The sequence below is a fragment of the Schistocerca nitens genome, chromosome 2, assembly GCF_023898315.1.
Source record: "Schistocerca nitens isolate TAMUIC-IGC-003100 chromosome 2, iqSchNite1.1, whole genome shotgun sequence".
NCBI classification, from domain to species: Eukaryota; Metazoa; Arthropoda; class Insecta; order Orthoptera; family Acrididae; genus Schistocerca; species Schistocerca nitens.
The window spans coordinates 982,951,819-982,959,519 of record NC_064615.1 but is presented as its reverse complement, the minus strand read 5'-3'; the positions used below and the strand labels follow the sequence as shown (position 1 = coordinate 982,959,519).

Sequence of the window (7,701 nt, the reverse complement as noted above, 5' to 3'; positions counted from 1 at the left end):
GCAGACACTGCAAGAAAGTGGTTCTGCAGCACGATGTGGTTTGCTGTAAAAATTCCGAAAGCGAACGTTCCTTGAAGAATCAGCTAATATACTACTTCCTTGTAAGTACTGTATACCTCACGATGAAGATAACATTAGAGAGATTCAAGTCCACACAGAGGCTTACCGGTAATCGTTCTTCCAGCGAACCATACGCGACTGGAACCGGAAAAGTGTAAGTGAGACTGGTACACAAAGTATACTCTGCCCAGGCTGTAAAGTGGCTTACGGAGTTTAGATGTAGATGAATATGTAATTAATATAGCTGTAAAAAGAAGCTATGCGTCTTTTACTGAGGACTTCCTCAGAAATGACTTGAGTAAAAACGGGATTACGATGTCTTCAACTATCAGGAAATGTCGGAGACGAGCAACTTAACTGATTGAACGTGTACATCGTGAACAGCAGCGGGTCTGTCGTACTGCCTTGACGGACGCTATTAGTCTCATTTCACAAATCAGTCACTTAAATAAAGATCTAAAACTTAATCTTTCTTTGATGTATACTGAAGAACAATTAGGCTTATAAAATCTGGCAGTGGTGCATATTAGAGTAAAAAACTCTGTTATCCAATGAAAATGGAAACATAATACGCAGTATCATATTTAAAATTAATTTCCAGTTTCCATTGTGTTTTTCCGTTTGTTTATATCCCGATGCTCCAATATTGGCCTTGCCGGTAAAAAGCCGTACACTCTGGCTTCGGCATTCTGTCGCTTTCCATGGTCCAACAGAATGATTGTAACAGTCATTACCATCACGAACAAATGAGCAATGCTCACCCATCATTTTTTTATTCAATAAAACTAAATGCATTTTCAGATTTGCATACTAAGTACCTGAGTTACTAATTTATTTATAGAGGGACTAGAGATACCGTTGCCGGCCGGCCGGTGTGGCCGAGGGACTGCAACATGGGGCTTTTCGGTTGCCCATATGCGCCAGTTCTGTTTATTGACGAAGCCGTCCAGGTAAAAATAAGCTTCGTCAGTAAACCAAATGCTGCCCACGTGCATATCGCCGTCATCAATCCTGTGCACTATATCGTTAGCGAATGTCTCTCGTGCAGCAATGGTAGCGGCGCTGAGGGGTTGCCGCGTTTGAATTTTGTATGGATAGAGGTGTAAACTCTGGCGCATGAGACGATACGTGGACGTTGGCGTCATTTGGACCGCAGCTGCAACACGGCGAACGGAAACCCGAGGCCGCTGTTGGATCACCTCCTGCACTAGCTGCGCGTTGCCCTCTGTGGTTGCCGTACGCGGTCGCCCTACCTTTCCAGCACGTTCATCCGTCACGTTCCCAGTCCGTTGAAATTTTGCAAACAGATCCTTTATTGTATCGCTTTTCGGTCCTTTGATTACATTAAAACTCCGCTGAAAACTTCGTCTTGTTGCAACAACACTGTGTTCTAGGCGGTGGAATTCCAACACCAGAAATATCCTCTGTTCTAAGGAATAAACCATGTTGTCTACAGCACACTTGCACGTTGTGAACAGCACACACTTACAGCAGAAAGACTACGTACAGAATGGCGCATCCACAGACTGCGTTGTCTTCTATATCTTTCACATCACTTGCAGCGCCATCTGTTGTTGAAAATTGTAACTACTGTAATTTCGAACGTTTGTCCGCCTGAAAATGTACTGTTGTCCCAAGCATATTGCAACAAACGGTGTATTTCTATCGCTGCTCGTTTAGTTTTTATTGCCGTTTCAAATATACCGGTCATTTTTGAAACACCCTGTAAATTTGGTATCTTAAGATAAACACGCATCAGTGTGTTGGTTGTTTTTTATGTGTATCGAACAGTATTTCCACAAACACGTCACAAACTCTACAACTCGATGTTTTCTGCATGGCCATAGCTGAACCACTAAGTAGATTACAGCTGTCAGTATAAATTGATCGTTGTAAATTTGTAAATTTGTCGTAAGATGTTATGGAACCAAACTGCTTACGTCATCGGTCCCTAAGCTTACACATTACTTAATCTACCTTAAACTAACTTACGCTATGGACAACACACACACACCCATCCCCGAGGGAGGACTCGAACCTCCGACGGGGGGAGCTTCGCGGACCGTGACGAGACGCCTCAGACCGCGCGGCTACCCCGCGGGGCTGATCGTTTTATGTCTACGCATTCACACTGCAATACCTGACCAGCTTCAGAGGGGAAAATGTGCGTTAATAGCTTGCTTTTGCCACATGTACTTGGAGGTACTAACTGAACTGAAACATATGACTTTTAATGGCTATAATTACTAATCTGCAAATGCCGTAAATAGTGAGTGAATGTTCTTCAGTACACCTTCCTTAATCACCAGTAGAAATGTCTGTACTTACACCCGTTACACCTTGTATAAGGATCCTACGATCTATAGTCGTCAGCGCTTGCTTGGAGTCGAAAAAGATGTTAATAATCGAGGTTAGAGTATCGTTTTGCATTTCATTCAAAACAAAAATGTTTAACATCATCGGTGTCAGGTTAGTCCCAAGAAAGAAAAAAAGTAAGAAGAAGAAGGCCATCACGGTGGTCTAAAATAGTAACTACCGTATTCTCTCGCCGTTAATAAAATAATAATGTCTTCCTGTGCTCTCTCCAGACTTCGTTTGCTGTCTCATTAAGTGAGGCTAGATGTGTTTCTTCCCGTCTTTATAGCTACCGCTGGTGATTCATAGATGCTGAAGCTGGCAGCGGCAACGAGACCACACGCTTTGAGGAGTCCAGCCGAACTTATTTTTAGAAAGTAAAACCGTTTCTTCATTAAATATTTGCTGAGGAGCATTTACAAGCAGCAGGTGGAGCAACGATTGATGACACAGTCGTGACATGCAGTAATATCTTGAGAGCAGGAGGTACTTTAAGTACACTGATGAGCCAGAACATTATGACCACCTGCCTAATAGCTGGTTTGTTTACCTTTCACATGGTTGAAAGATGCCACGTGTCGTGGAATGGAAGTAACAAGGCCATGGTGGGTCGCTGGAGGCATTTGACATCACATTTGCACCTAATTCAGTAAATTCCGGGGAGGGGGGCGACTACTTCTAACGCCACGTTCAGTCGCTTCCCAGATGTGTTCGATCGGGTGTAACCTCCCCACACGAAATTATTAAATAAATTAAATATGAATAGTGAATGTGATTCTAATTTTAGTGTAACCTTTCTACAGTAATTCATTCACATTTAACCTCCACACAAAATTTGTTTCCCATTTAATATACCCACAAAATTCTTTTCTCATTTAGTGTAAGTACGAAACAGAAAAATTCCTAAACCCCGAAATAAAAAAAATAAATTCAGTAACCTGGTAAATTTTAGGACGACAGCAGTGCTGCGTCATGGCCCTGTAAGATGATTCTGAATAAAAAAAGCAAAAAAAGAATTCTTACCTCAATAAAAACGGCGAATATATCTGCTCTTACCTAAAACATTTTCCGGCACAGCACTGTGCAATGCTGGCCTATACATTTGTGATTTATGAAAGGAAGCAACTGATTTTTCTTTTGCAACAATCGGAATAATCATGGATTGGAGAAATTAGTAAATTCTTTATATCACAAAGAATATTATTAGGACATTTTTTAAAAGATTTACATGGGAATTCACATACATTACTAGATATGCGCGAGGCTGCTTTTTACCTTATACGATAATACTCAGGCTCCGGCATCGCTGCACCGCGACCGGTCCAGCCAACACGATACACCAGACCAGAGCAGACTCCAGACCAGCGCAGACTAGCGACTAGCAACAACTTACTGCTACAGCTACACAGTTCGTACTCTGTCAACACTGCTCTCTGGTCAGCGATTCTCTTATACCTTGCATATCGCAGGCAGCGCATACCTCTTACACGGGATCAGATCTGGCGAGTTGTGGCGCCAGCACATCAGTTGGAACTCGCCACTGTGTTCCCCGAACCTCTCCAGCACACTCCTGGACCTGCGACATGGATCATTATCTTGTTGAAAAATGCCACTGCCGTCGGTAAACGCGCACAACAGCACTCCGTCTTCAGGCCACAAGTGGCCCGTCGCGACTATCCGACCGCCGTGTCATCCTCACTGAGGATGCGGAGAGGAGGGGCGTGTGGTCAGCACACCGCTCTCCTGGTCGTTATGATGGTTTTCTTTGACCGGATCTACTATTCGGTCGAGTAGCTCCTCAGTTGGCATCACGAGGCTGAGTGCACCCCGAAAAATGGCAACAGCACATGGTGGCTCGGATGGTCACCCATCCAAGTGCCGGCCATGCCCGAAAGCGCTTAACTTCGGTGGTCTGATGGGAACTGGTGTATCCATTGCGGCAAAGCCGTTGCCACTCGTAGGTAAACATGACCATCATAAAAAGTGTACGTGGTCTGCAACCAGTGTAAGATACTCCTTGGCCGTCACTCCACTGGACCCGTGGATTCTCACGTGAATGTTCCCAAAGCATAGTCGAGTCGCCACCAGCTGGTCTCCACATCGCTATGCGGGTGTCAAGGAGCTGATCCCCTGGAAGATGACGGTTTCCCGCCCTTCCATCGGCATGGTGAAGAAGGTATCGGGATTCATCAAACTATGGAACGCTCTGCCATTGCGCCTCCAGTCCCGATGGTCATGTGACCGTTTCAGTCGTGATTGCTGATGTCATGTTGTTAACATTGGCACAGGCATGCGTCACCGGCTGCGGAGGCCCTTCGTTAAGTGTGTTCGGTGCACAGTGTGTTCAAACATACTTTTGATCAGCCCAACATGAACATCTGAGGTTATTTCGGCCACAGTTCGCCACCTGCCCTGTTCTACCAGTCTGCCTAGCTTACTACCGACATGTGTAACGAGCGGTGGCCACCCAACCCCACGACGTCTGGGTGTGGTTTCACCTTGGTTTCGACAGGTGTTGAAGACATTCACCACAGCACTCTTCGAACACCCGACAAGTCCAACAGTTACCGATATCCCCCTGGCAAACTTCCGGGATATCGCAATCTGCCCTTAGTCAAACTCAGACAGATCTCGCACATTCCCCATACTACACACGGACAGCACTCTCAGTGATGCTACATACACCGTGCGTCTGTCTGACTAGCAGCCATTCCTCGCCAGGTGACGCAGCTACCACCTGGACGGGTTTATAGTTGGTCGGTGGTCATGATGTTCTGGCTTATCAGTATATGTCGTGCTTTAGTCTTAACGCCACAGCTCTAGCGACAGTACAGACGCTGTTTCCGAACAGGACGCCTTTAAAGCTAATAGAATTTCAGCAAATGATAGTGTAGTGATTCTTGTTATCGAGGACAAAACTACACTAGTAGCCATTAAAATTACTACACCATGAAGATGACGTGCTACAGACGCGAAATTTAACCGACAGGAAGAAGATGCTGTGATATGCAAATTATTAGCTTTTCAGAGCATTCACACAAGGTTGGCGCCGGTGGCGACACCTACAACGTGCTGAAATGAGGAAAGTTGTTTTCTCATACACAAACAGCAGTTGACCGTAGTTGCCTGGTGAAACGTTGTTGTGATGCCTCGTGTAAGGAGGAGAAATGCGTACCATCACGTATCCCACTTTGATAAAGGTCGGATTGTAGCCTATCGCGATAGCGGTTTATAGTATCGCGACATTGCTGCTCGCGTTGGTGCAGATCCAATGACTGTTAGCAGAACATGGAATCGGTGGGTTCAGCAGTCGAGATGACAGGCATCTTATCCGCATGGCTGTAACGGATCGTGCAGCCACGTCTCGATCCCTGAGTCAACAGATCGGGACGTTTGCAAGACAACAACCATCTGCACGAACAGTTCGACGACGTTTGCAGCAGCATGGACTATCAGCCCGGAGACCATAACTGCGGTTACCCTTGACGTTTCATCACAGACAGGAGCGCCTGCGATGGTGTACTCAACGACGAACCTGGGTGCACGGATGTCAAAACGTCATTTTTTCGGATGAATCTAGGTTCTGTTTACAGCATCATGATGGTCGCATCCGTGTTTGGCGACATCGCTGTGAACGCACATTGGAAGCGTGTATTCGTCATCGACATACTGGCGTATCACCCGGCGTGATGGCTCGTCACAATACGCCAGTCAGTACTCTTGATGTACTGTGGTATGGTGCTGAAGCTGCATGGGCAGCTGTACCTGTACACGCCATCCAAGCTCTGTTTGACTCAATGCCCAGGCGTATCAAGGCCGTTATTACGGCCAGAGGTGGTTGTTGTGGGTACTGATTTCTCAGGATCTGCTTGAAAATGTAATCACATGTCAGTTCTAGTATAATATATTAGTCCAATGAATACCCGTTTATCATCTGCATTTCTTCTTGCTGTAGCAATTTTAATGTCCAGTATTGTAGAATCGACACTACACAGAACGCCAAAAAGCAAAGTAACGAAATTTCCCTTGTTGTACGTATTCAGTATTCTGGGAAGAATACAAGATTAAATTTGTAAGTGCATTGCGGGTAACCAGGGCGCCATCTCCGATAGCAAAACTACTTTAATCCGGGTTGCGACTCAGTGGAAATGGGACTGGATGGGATGATATATACAGTCACGTCATCCACGCTGCTTCACCTTTGTGCCAGTCGTCAATGTCTCCCTCTCTCTGCCAGGCGCTTGATTGCGAATTGCAGGGTAATCATGTAGCTGTAGATGAAGATAGTGGCTGTTGAGTGGTGACGTGCCATTCCCTCGACAAGCCATGACCAGATGCTTTCATTTGGAGAGATATGTGGTGAACTTGCTGGCCAGAACAACAATTTGAATACGACATATCGACTTGGGCCGTGAATGCACGGGAAACACTCTGTCTTGGATTATTCTGCTGAAAGATAACGTCGCAGAGACATCAAAGATAGAGCACAGCTACCAGTAATATAAGTAACGGCTGATTCCTTAATTGTCGGTTATCAGAACCAGAGAATATCATTACATGTATCTACATCTACATCCATACTCCGCACGCCACCTGACGGTGTGTGGCGGAGGGTACCTTGAGTATCTCTATCGGTTCTCCCTTCTATCCAGTCTCGTATTGTTCGTGGAAAAAAGGATTGTCGGTATGCCTCTGTGTGGGCTCTAATCTCTCTGATTTTATCCTCATGGTCTCTTCGCGAGATATACGTAGGAGGGAGCAATATACTGCTTGACTCCTCGATGAAGGTATGTTCTCGAAAATTCAACAAAAGCCCGTACCGAGCTACTGAGCGTCTCTCATGCAGAGTCTTCCACTGGAGTCTATCTATCATCTCCGTAACGCTTTCGCGATTACTAAATGATTCTGTAACGAAGCGCGCTGCTCTCCGTTGGATCTTCTCTATCTCTTCTATCAACCCTATCTGGTACGGATCCCACACCGGTGAGTGTGGGATCTGAGGTCATCAGTCCCCTAGACTTAGAACTACTTAAACATAACTAACCTAAGGACATCACACACATCCGTGCCCGAGGCAGGATTCGAACCCGCGACCGTAGCAGCAGCGCGGTTGCGGACTGAAGCACCTAGAACCGCTCGACCACAGCGGCCAGCCCATCGATGCAGGCTCTACTAAAGTTATTAAGAGAAATGCTAAGATAAAAGAAATGATAAGATAAAAGAAATTTTGCATGCAGCTATATTAAAACAATTGCATATTCACACACAGTAGTTGGCAATAACTTT

At 45.5% G+C, this 7,701-nt stretch overlaps 1 pseudogene; it reads right to left on the bottom strand.

Annotated features, from left to right (window-relative positions):
- Nucleotides 1-4,250: 4,250 nt before the first annotated feature.
- LOC126237866 (5S ribosomal RNA) lies at nucleotides 4,251-4,368 on the bottom strand (annotated as a pseudogene).
- Between the last annotated feature and the right edge of the window lie 3,333 nt (nucleotides 4,369-7,701).